Here is a 12020-nt window from a genome sequence, read left to right on the forward strand (position 1 = left end):
CTCAGCCAGGGAGGCTGGGCTGTGCTCAGGTGCAGCGCTCTCGTACTGCACAAAACACAAGTCATGGAGCAGCTCTGTCTCACCTCTTTGCAAAGAGCACTCAACCACATTTCTGTTCCCTGATGTGTCCATTCTCCTTTACAGTTATAGTCCCAGACTTAGAACTGAGTGAGAGACGAAACTCCAAGTCTGGGGGCTGACTCAGACTGGTTTCCAGGTGGAGAAGGTTCAGGTGAACCTAATCTGTGAGACATTTGGGAGAGGAGAATAAAAGGAGTCACCTGTAGCTGGGTTAATTGTAAGGAACCTCCCCTGCTGTAGGACTGGACTAGGCTAGGCTAATTGACTATTTCTGCTGTCTTTGCCAACGCACAATGACCATAGACAATACAAAAGCCAACAACATAGCTTGTTGGATTTGAGGTTTTTTTTTTTTTTTTTAGTCTGCTTAGGACTTTGCACATTAGTACAGAAAATATGAATCTACATAAAGCTGTTCCTCTTTTTTTGAAGCAATAAGCTCAGGGGTAATGATCCTCCAGTTTTGCTACTAGTGTCTTTTGACCTTGCTACTTTTTGTGCCAGTACTATCTGTGATACAACATTTATTTGAATGACTAAGAAAAGGTAAATGTGCAAAATACAAGTTTGGTGATTACCCCAAAATATTCTACTGGAAACAAGAGATTAACCGTTAAAGCCAAATTCTCCTCTCCCCCCCTCCAAAAGAAAAATGTTGAGAGAGGCAAAACCTAGAAATACATTGGGTTGTGGGGGCTGTCCTGCACCAAAGTGCACTGTGCTGGTTATGCTGGGACAAGTGGAGGCTTCCCTAGATTCATTCTGCTTTTGTTTGATTTGCAGAGATTTGAAATGCAAATGAAAAGCCAGGTTTGAGTCCCTGCAATTGAAATCTTCTAAATATCACTTACCAACAGAATAAAGAGTAAGCAAACATTAGAGGTTAACAAGTAAGAGTCTATTTTCTTGAAGAAATACAGAATTCCAATGTTATTTTCATTCTGAAGTTCTTCAAGAGTCATGTTTGGAGTTACACAACTTTTTCTTTGCAAATTATTGTAATAATTATAGGAGAAGTCTGAGCGACTGGAAGGAACAACATGAACTATATTACTTAGCTACCAATAAAGAAAATCCTTAAAACTGGACAAACAACTTAACTGCACCTATGATGGCACTGAAAGGTTACCATGGAAGACGCTTGGAGCTGAGAGGCTTAAAAAAAAATTAAAGGACTGTTCACTACATGTAGTTGCATTATTGGCTTTGCAATTGTTGTTTCATGCCAGTGCATGCCCAAATCTACTCTATGCCAGATAAACTGCTTGCAAAGCAAGCTCCAATAGAAAGCTCTACATTTACATGGAATTCAAGGCTCTATGAATTACACAGGAAAAAATACCCTCTATGAATAATTCCATTTATCTTTTTAATTTCAAAGTATTACCACAGCACCACAGACTGGTTGGCATGGACCTCCAGTGGTCTCTAGTCTAGTGATTAGAGTAGAGCCATGCTAGACCAAGTTGCTCAGGGCTTGTACAGTCAAATTCTGCGCATCTCCAAGGACAGAGATGCTACCTCCTCTCTGGGCCCCTGCTCCACAGCCTAGCAGGCTCTTTGGGAATATTTTTCTAGCATTTAGCTGGAATTTCCCTTGCTCTGACTTCAGTCTCTTGCCTCTCATCCTGTCCAAGACAAGTCTGACTCTATCTTCTATGCACCCTCCCAGCAGGTAGCTGTGGACAGTGATAGACAGGGCCTCCCTTTCACCTTCTCTTCTCCAGGCTGAACAAGCCCAGCTCCCTCCTGGTGTATCACACGCTCCAGCCTGTCACCTTGGTGGCAATAACAAGACGACGTCTTTCTTGTACAGGGGAGACCAAAACTGGACACAATTCTTCAGATGCTGTTTCTCACGATGCTGTGGGGACGGGAATGACCGCTCCCCTTGATCTGCCATTCCTGCCAGTTCAGCTCAGGATGTTGCGCTGCAGATTAGGCAACTGACAGAAAACTATTTGTATGGGAAACTAGCTGTAAAAGTGGCCAGAGAAAATGAAATGTCCATACAAATCATTGTGTTCAAGTATTAGGCTACATAACTGGAGAGTACATGTACAGTATTACATGGATGTTTCCATTTATTTCTAATAATTAACAGGTGTGCAAAATTAATGGGCTTTAAAATGAAATTGTGTCCCCAAACCTGAGGTTCATGCAACTGAACACTCATCTTCCCTTTTAGAAAACACACATAAGTAGTGATATGCTATATTTTTCTTAGCATGAAAGAGAATACAATAGTCTGTGTGGCACATCAGATGGCAGTTATCATCAAAATGTCCTTGGGCCATCAGGCATTTCTTTGCTAAACAACCTCAGTGTGTTATTCAGGTTACATTACACCAGCATTTAAAGAGATCTAGAAGCTGAATGATTTGGAGAGGCCTGGTGAGCCAGTTCCTCCCGCAGGACTCGCAACTGATCTCTGTATGTTCCACTCACATTCACCAGAGGGTGCTTGTGTGGTACAAGGCCAGGCTGTGTAAACCGGGCTGGCAATCCCATTTTGGGTCCAGGCTGTGGGAAAGGAAATAAAAGTTTCCTCTTTTCATCTACTGAAATGCTTTTAGCTCCTTTCAGATTTGTCATAACAGCAATACACTTAAGGAATAGTCTAATGCTGACTTAAACCTGCGTTCACTACAGACTGCTAAAAATGCCTTTCTCAATTTGATACGCTACACTGACGTATTGCACCTTTCTGTATCTGTTTCACTCCCTTATGGTGGGTGAAATTCAAAGGTATTACACAAAGTAATAGCTAGCCCCAAGTGAGGCAGCTAAACCTGCAAATATGGATGTACAATGAATATGATGTAGTCAAAGCTCATTAATTGCTCTATATCCATCATCATTCTGCCATTACAAAGTTCCTTCCCCTTCCTCTCAAGGGCTTTTTTCCTTCACTCTATACCATTTCTGACTTCTTGCCACTGATGTCCAGAGCTCTAAGGCTCTCTTACATGAACCTGGGCTTCTTCCCCAGGCCCACTGGTATCATTTCCATGCATGTTTGTCTGAGTTTCTTGCTGTTTTCTTCCAAAGGCTGTGTATCTTGAGTTTAGTCCTGAAGATCTGAATTGAACACAAGTCCTCAGTGCCTTCTGGACGTGGCTCTGTAGATGTCTGCTGCTCCTGCTTCACTCTCCGAGACCTGTTCTGAAGTCAGCAGAGACAGGAGCAAAGCGTTGTAACTACCTTCTCTCAGTATCTCCTCTCCTCCTGTTTCAGCAGAGGGATGACTAGGCAGGGAGCAGACTCGAGCCTTCCTCATGCCCCTGTCCTTTCTGAGCAGAGGCCTAGGCACACCGGCAGAGAGGCACCACACTAACTGGCAGCTGGCACTGTCTGTCTCCCAGCAGCGGGGCATTAATAACCATTAACAAAATGCTATACAGTTCCAACATGATGTCAGTGGTATTAACCTCTGTCATTCCTGTATCAGCACTAGTGAATGACTGTTTCTCATTTTTTTTCTTTAAAACTTATCTTTGAAATATTCCATAGTGTTAAAACCAACAGTGGCTACTTAGAATAGCTCTTATTTTCCAATTTTGAAAACAAACTATCAGTTATCAGTAGTGACTATGTTGAGCAACAGCTGAATTTCTCTCTGTCATAATTTTTAACCGAGCTTTAAAAAAACCAAACCAAAGCAAAGCCTTCATACCCTACAGACTTTTGAGCAGCTTTTGGGAGGTACTAAGGATTTGCCACCTGTTAGAGAAAATAGGTGCAAGACATTTGGGAGCTTTCTGGAACTGATAAGTTTATGAGCAAATTACTCTGAACTGGTGTATTATAGCAAATCTGCTACTGCTTTCAGGAGTATGAAGTATAAGTATCTTTTCTTAGTTCAAACTAGTAATCAGAGCACAAGCAATTCTTTTTAAGTGGTATACTCACAAAACCTCTTACAATCTTACAGTATCTAGGTATGCATTGCTTCCCAGCTCAAAACAAAATAAATGCCAATACTATGAACAGACGAGATAAAGTCTGTAGGGAGAGAGAGTTAGTATCATTTATTACAGTAATAAAGATAACTGGAACAAGATACAGTTTTCCATGTATTCAGTGACATCTATATTCTTAGATAACTAATAGGAACACCCCTGCTGAATTTCACTGTGATGATTCAGGGTCAGTACGCCTTAAGATGATTTGAAAGATTGCTGGATTTTCAAGACTGTCCTTTTCTTTTTCGTAGTTACAGATTAAGGTGGTCATATTTCCATTCGATCACATACTTTGTTATTTACTGGTGAACTCCAAGATATGAAGATATACCTAATCCAAACTCAGCTTAAGTGCAGTTACATCCCCCTATCTCCTACAATGCTTTAAGATGTCTACTTTATCACAGTGAAATCTTTGGTCCTAGAAAACAGGATGGGGCCATCAGATAAATGTTTGCATGGCAAACTAGTCCTGCCCATCTCCAGGTCTACACTCATGCCTAACAGCTATCACATTTAATATGTACAGGGAGTGGATGTGCAAGACCAGATGGAATGGGAATGCTTTGTACTTCCATGCACTGTATCAGCCACACAATGCAGCTGTTTCTCCAACTTGGGTTCAACGTGTTTGGTTTTTTTTTTTTTTAAAAAAAACCCACAACTTTACCTCTCCAAAAAACCCAAGAAGTTCATGTGATGTAGACCTTCAATTGAAAATTGAAAGAGGATATAGAAGATTTGCCACTTTTGGTTTCTGTGTGTAGAGCAGCTGGTCCCAGTGGAATAAAGGCAAGGATAAACCCATCTTCTCTGTGAACAACACAGCAACAAGGGATACTGCCACCAAAAGCAAAGTCCGCTCTGCACCAGCTCAGTACAAACCTCCACCACAACAAGTGTCTCAGGGTGAGTGAGCTGAGAGCACAGCACAGGCACTGCAGTCATGTGGAAGCAGATGACAGGAGGGAAAGGATGCAACATTTGCAATTCTTCAGCCCTGCTGCAGACCTCCTGAGAAAGTGTATGCTTCAGGTTAAATCAGGTCTTAGAGACACCCTCTACCAGGCAGTGAACCAGCCAGCAGCACCTAGTGAGAGGCAAATGCACATCCCTGTGGAAATGGCAGAAGACTGATTAATTTAATCCCATGCCCTTTCTAAGAAAAGATAGTAAGTGAGGGGCAAAATTTGTACAAATGTACCAGTGTCTTCTTCCTTCTTTGGCAGAGAAAAGGAGGAGCAGATTCCACATGTCCACCCCTCCCCTGATCACAGCAGTCGGTAGAAGTAGGGGGGAGAAGGGGTTTTCGGCAAAGCCTGTGCCTTTGAGGCAGCAGAAGGGCAAGAGCTCAGTTTTACGACTCTTGGCCCCAACACAATTTACCATTTACAAACTAATCCTCCTCTGTTCGAGAGCACAAGGCCTGCTAAAGCTCTCATGTCCACTTCTCTGATTCTTCATTGTCTACACTGACAGAGAGAAGCCGAAGACCTAATCGGTGTGTAATTCAATCGCTGTCCAGGCTGTGTCACAGCACAATGCTCTGCTTGTAGTGCCACGAGTTAAGTCAGCCAGCTACTGTTATGCACCACAGCAGGTGTGAAGAATGTCACTCGGTCTAACTGTATGTTACCACTCTGTCAAGGTCCGTTTCTGACGCGACTTTCACTCACCACTTAATGATTGTTTTTCCTACTGGCAGCAAGCTAATTGTCGGCTGTATGGTAAAAAGGCACTTTCAGTATTTTTGACCCTGAATTGGGAATTCCTGCACAGCGTAACATGGGCCTCAAACAAAGTAAAACCCTCTGTTCTCCAGATCCCCGAAACACGGAAGCCTGCTAAAAAGCTCTTTATTTCCTTAGTCTTAATCTAGCAATTATTAAGTTATGACTTACTACACCCAAAGTGCTTCACTCTGTTGTTCCTCACCAGACGGTGCATTGGACATTGCCACACACCTATTGGGAATGGCTTAAATCCACAAAGCTCCTTGGTAGCTAATTACATTTCAATCAGCAAGAGACAGGTGCTTCAAAAAATTCTTATCCACACATAGGTGGTTAAAAATCTCTGGAAAATAAAATTAAATGTGCTGCTAAACTTAAATACAGATCTTGGGCCACTCTGAGAACGGCATTTGGCTTGTTTTTTAAAAAAAAATTACTACTCCAAAAGGAGCAGAAAGTTGCACTTCCATTTTTCTTCAGTCATACCACAGTGCAAGGAAGCTGAGGAAGAGAAGTACAGAGGAAGAAGGCAGGGCAACACCTGCCACTTCATCACCAGTGAAGCAGCAATGGGTGTGTGTATCACCCAGCCATGCTACCAGGCAGATAAGGAGACAGTGGGGAACTACTGCTGATAAACCCACAGCAGCACGAGTGAACTGTAATTTACTGAAAGTGGCAAAACCATAGGGACAGTAACCAGGAGCACATCAGAGGATGTCTTCCCCTCACACAGATGTACATCATGCACTTGTAACAGTCATGTGTGATGTTTCTTTCCATGTATAACAGTGACATATCCCAGGGACGTGAGCACAGAATGAGCACAGAAACCCCCTATTTCTAATGCATCTGTTTCCTTAACAGCCTTGAGAATTTCATTCATGTAGCGTTTCTGATGCTATTTCTCCAATTCCTTAATTTTCATGTAGAAGCAATACAAATAAGAGGAATACCTGGTGGAAGAGCTACACTGGGACAGAAATTGTACATGCTTGCAACAGCAGGAGTAGTTTTTCATCTGAAAGAACAAAGAACTGAAGTCACCTGGATAATGTGACCAATCCAAGAAGAGGATAAATCAAAATGGAAATAAGTTCTTTGCCACCACACAGATGATCTTAAATCAATATATTTGGCAGTCTAGAGTATTTCTATGTAATTCTGTACAAGAGTTATGGTTACCAATCTTACCTAATCCTGTAAAGGGATGAAATACTTTGTCACACTTTCAAATCCTGGGAAGGCACCAAGAAGACGAAGAAAGATGATCCAGCTTCTTACCACTTGCTACAGAAAAGGTCATAATATTCATTATTCAAAATATGAATTGGACATCTGTATTTACAATGTTTAACAAGTCTTGCTTAGTGCTAAAGCCAAGTTGCTCATTTCACCCATACTCATCTACTGTCATCATTGACGGCTGATTTCCAAACATGGCCAGACACCAGTTTACATGGCAGGGGTCACGAGACATTCTTGCATCTTGAATCAGGATTTAGCAATGTCATGTGCCAAGCCTTAGAAACATGCAGAGCATTTGCAACTGAGCACCTGCGGAAATCCCATTTCCTGACAAAGAGAGGCCTCCAATATTCATGTTTTTCTCCTGCTCTTAGGCCACGCTGTAACAAAATATGGCCTGAATAATCCTTTTATAGCTACACAGGGAAATGTCCTTGCTTAGCATTTATCCCTCCTTATGGAGGTTCAGTGGGAACTTGGTTGAGCAATCAGCAAAGATACACAGAATGAAAAACCTGACTGATGGGATATGACTGAAACCATGCACAGGGTAGGGATACATAGTGGACATGCAAGTTATCAGAGAAATTGGAAGGACTCTGGTAACTTTAGTGAATATAGGTAAGAGAAGAGGAACCTAAGGAGTCACATTAAAGTTGGTGTTAATGCTGACAGTGACATATGCAGGCACAGCTAAAAGAGGGACCAGTGCACACTCATGGAAAGGGATGCCAGGAGGGCTGTCGCTGGCAGCATGTGAATAATCAGAGAGTGCAGGACTGCACAGAGACCTCTCCCAGCTCAGTGAGAACAGGCCAAGGGGAATAAGTTGAAGGCAGGCTGGAAGGGACTTAGAAGGGGCTGGTTGTGAGGCCAGCAATGGGAATGACTTTGAACAGCTTACAGTGTAAGACTCCCTGCTCTGCAAGACACTCCCAGAGTACCTCCTGCAGCAGGTCTGGGCTGCTCTTACTCTAAGCTGCCTTTTTCCTTTTGAAAAGGCCGTGATTCCCTTATCCCAAGAAACCTGCATCCTTGTCCTGCCCTCTTCACTCTAACCCTGGATTGCTGCTGCTTTACCTCTGACATGGGCTACCTGTGCCCCCTCCTCAAACTCTGGCTGCTACCTCCCAACCACCCACATCTCCATATGCCCCCACATTGCCTCCTCACCTTCCATCTCCCTGACACTGTCCCCTGTGGCTGCTTCGTAACCCCAGATTATCTCTGCTTTTGTCTTCTTCCCTTGCTGCTGGCTTTGGCAATGTGAGTGTGAAGCCCAAGCTATCACGTGTAGCAGACTATTAGCCTATACACTGTTCTGCGCCTAATCTCACTTTTGCCAGGCCACTCACGAGAGCTTTAAACCGACAAGTCCAAACACTGAACAATTGTGAAACATTACCAGCCCTCAAAATTTCTCGCACACCACTATGTACCTGTATCATATCTTCAACTGACAATACAGGTTTGGCAGTTTAGAGACGAATCACTTGTCATGGCCCTGCTGGTCTTTAGTGGTCCCTCAGCCTCATTTTGGGAACTGTCATCCATCACGGTGCTGTGCAGGCTCAGTGCATGCAGAGTGACAGCCATTATTTCCCATTTCCACAAGGAAATACTAGAACAACTTTTGTCTGCTAAATGCTGGGTATAAAAATCAGGTCTCTGTGGCACACTCCCTTTGTCTTCCTTCCTGCTGATCAGCTCTTCCTCTGGGTACTTCAGGGGACCTACCCCCTCCTCTGGGCCATGACGGTGTACATTCAAACAGCTGCTAGGGCTGGATGAAGCACCTGCTCTGGGCAACAGCAGCTGGAGTTCATTTTGGGTCCAAAGGGCCGAGGCCAAGCAGGCTGACCGCATGTGCACTAATCCAGTATCATCACCAACTCCACCAACAACAGGTGCCTCTTTGAAGAGGGAGGGAAAAACTATTTGGGGAGGAATCAGAGCTTTATAAAGGACATTATGGGCCAAGTCCTCAGCTGGTACATGCTCAGTTAAAGCATTTACTCTCTTGAAGTTATATGAGTAATGCTCATATACACTAGTAAAAGATTTGGCCCACTCTCGAGGCTGCTTCTCTTCTCTTTTTGGTTTTCCTACGGATTCTTCATCTCCTCTCTTTGCTCTGCACTGATCTTCTTTTAAAAAAAGAAAAGAAACCCTCCTGTCCCTTGCTTCAGACCAAATAGCTGAAAGTCACAAGCTACATATACCAGACTTTAACATCCTCCTCTACATAGGCAACACAATCTTACCATTGCCTGACAAGACGTGTCCCTCAGTCCTGCTTGAGTCCTGGAGTCCAGACCACGAGCATGCATAAACAGGAACAAGGGTAATCCCATTCTGGAACAAATCAAACCAAATCGCATCAAAGTCCCTTAAGAGAAGTCTTTCAGCACAGGCATCATAAGAATTGCCATGCACTTGCTTGGGCCAGTGGTCCACATAGCCCAGTGCATTATTTCAACATATGGCCACTACAAAATGACATGGGAAGAGCACAAAAAAACCCTGCCAGAAACAGCTATTGGCCAAATTGGCTCCAAGGAAAGTTTTCTTCTTATTTCATTTTGCTAGAAGTTAGTTTATGACCCAATGCATACAAACCTCTTTTTTAAGTCCCTCTTAGTGTATTACTGATAAATGTTTATATTAATGAAAGACTCTCTGTTTTTTTCTTTTGAGTCCTGCCATTCTGAGCTCCAAAGGTCAGTTCTGCAAATCTGGTCTCAATCCTTGCAGTTACTCTTGTGCCTATTTTCAGAGAACCTGAAAGCTCTCTGGAGCCTGAGAACGGAGCTGGATTCACAAAGGCAGCACCGCAGAGCACTGCCAAAAGCACTCTGCTTGCACAACATGAGTAAAAGCAGGCTTTCCAAATTCCTGTCGATGCACCATTGGAGGGAAACACGACCTTGCTACAAGCTGCTCACGTGAACCAGTCACAGCCTTTATAACTTTGTATTCCAAAATTTATTTTCCTGAACTGTACATCTTTTAATTCATGACTTTTCCAGATTTAGATTCGTTTAAGTCACTTTCCCCTTGGGACCATGTCTCAGCTGGGTTATATTACAAAAAGAAGCAAAGTGGAGAAAGTTGAAGGAGCAGAGCTCGTGGTGAGAATAGCACAGGCAGAAAAAAATAGTCTCAAATCCATAACAGTTACTGGCATCTCATCCACAAGTACACACAAGTGTAAACTGTACTGTGTTGGCTTGCCCATTTAAATAAGTCTCCAAGAATTTCCCTTGACAAACACTGAAGTACAGGCTAGACAACGCCATTTCCTTACCAGTGAAGAGACATTCACACAACCACACAGGAACGTCCAGTGCTAGAAACATATTCTCAGCTGCTGCAGACTCCCAGATTCCCTTTGAGGCTTTAACCACAGTTCCAAATTTGGAAAACATCAAAGCATGTACAAACGTACAAAGAAGGCAATATTGAACACTTATGAATCAGTTTTGTCCACATATACAGCTGAGGGAACCACATGGCAATCACCACTTTGCACACCTAATACTGAGCAGTAGGGACACCTATACGTTACTGCCCTTCACAGCAAAAGCCATAAAACACTCCTAGCATCTGACAGGCACAGAGCTCTTCCTAACCCTCTGAATCCTCTCTGCGGCTTGCTGTCACTGGGCACATTTCACGCACGCCAGCTGCACAGGATTTATTCAACCAGTTTTGGAGTATCAAAGCTAACTTTTTTTTGTCTTTGCCCCAGGCAGGCGCTTGGTATGCAGGATTTAAATCAGAGAACAAAATGTTCTGTGAAATTTATAAATACTCAGCACAGTAATTTCTAAATTCTAAAAAAGACAGCAACTGGAGCTAGTGGCTTAAAAATCAAAAAGTAAAGCATTTCTCTGCCTCACTGTGAGTAATGCCACTGTGTCCCAAAGACCAGAATAAATAACTTCCCAAGATTATCAATTAATGGTGCTGACTGCCTTAAGCGACAGGAGCCAAACACACTGTGAGTTACACCTCATAATTCCAATGAAATCAGGAGAATACCCAACTCAACAACTGCTCTGCATAAAGATGTTGAAATTGAAAACAATTTGTTTGATCCTTGCAAACTGGCACAAAAGACTTTGCCTGGGACATACCACCACAAACAGGCTACAATCTAACACCTACCATTATAAGATTTTTATAATGTATTTAAAGCCATTAAAGTGGAATTAGGAAGAAAATGATCCTAGATACCCCAGGGAATCACAACACTTACACTATGAAGGATAATACGTAGATGGCCTAAAAGAGGTGTTTTGAGCAGAAAGCAGAAATAAAGGGTCATTTGTGACTGGAACTGGAAGAGGAATTACTTCATTGGAATTTAGCATAGCCTCTAAGGTCTATGATGTTTGAGTGAAATTATCCACTTGTGTTTTCTCTGATTCACCACCACTGAATCCATATTAATACAAAATTTAAAACAAACATTAAGTTGATGAATGTTCACATTAAAGTTTCAAAAAAAGAACCTTTTCATATTTTTTTCTCAAGCAGTTTCATTTAAACTTTGAAAGGATTCTTTTTCAAACAAAAACTGTGAAAAGGGTTCATTCGTTATATTTTTGGTGAATACGAAAGCTAAAGCATTTAGAATCATTTCCTCTTCACCTGCAAACATTTCACACACCTCTCACCACATCTGTGGCTTTAATTTCTTCCCTCTCAAGCCAAGTAGCAAATGGCATCAGTCAACCCATTTAACTCCCAGGAGTACCTGTACTGCAGAAACAGGTGCTCTTGGTACTAGCAGGGACTCTGTGAACATTGATTATCAGTAGCATACAGCAGCAAGACAGTAAATGGGTTCTGGACTTTCATCCCTTGCCCATAGTTTGTTTCTGCTAGCCCAAATACTCTGAGTATGTACAGAGTGCATCTGCTCATGCTCACCTCGAAGAGGTAGGTCTGATGCTCCCTCAAGGGCCATCTGGAGCACAGAGTGCAC

At 42.7% G+C, this 12020-nt stretch overlaps 1 long non-coding RNA gene across 3 annotated transcripts in view; it reads right to left on the reverse strand.

Annotated features, from left to right (window-relative positions):
- The window catches only part of LOC148057086 (uncharacterized), a 50110-nt gene that overhangs the window by 29115 nt on the left and 8975 nt on the right, over positions 1-12020 (reverse strand). For all 3 annotated transcript variants that reach the window (XR_015701840.1, XR_015701839.1, XR_015701838.1), the window contains 2 exons: positions 9292-9382; positions 6974-7069 (listed from right to left, as the gene is read on the reverse strand). This is a non-coding gene — a long non-coding RNA (uncharacterized LOC148057086). The remainder of the gene's footprint in view (positions 1-6973; positions 7070-9291; positions 9383-12020) is intronic.

The sequence above is a fragment of the Nipponia nippon genome, unplaced genomic scaffold (genome assembly GCF_047370975.1).
Source record: "Nipponia nippon isolate SJK-2023a ecotype South Korea unplaced genomic scaffold, ASM4737097v1 scaffold_10, whole genome shotgun sequence".
Taxonomy (NCBI): Eukaryota; Metazoa; Chordata; class Aves; order Pelecaniformes; family Threskiornithidae; genus Nipponia; species Nipponia nippon.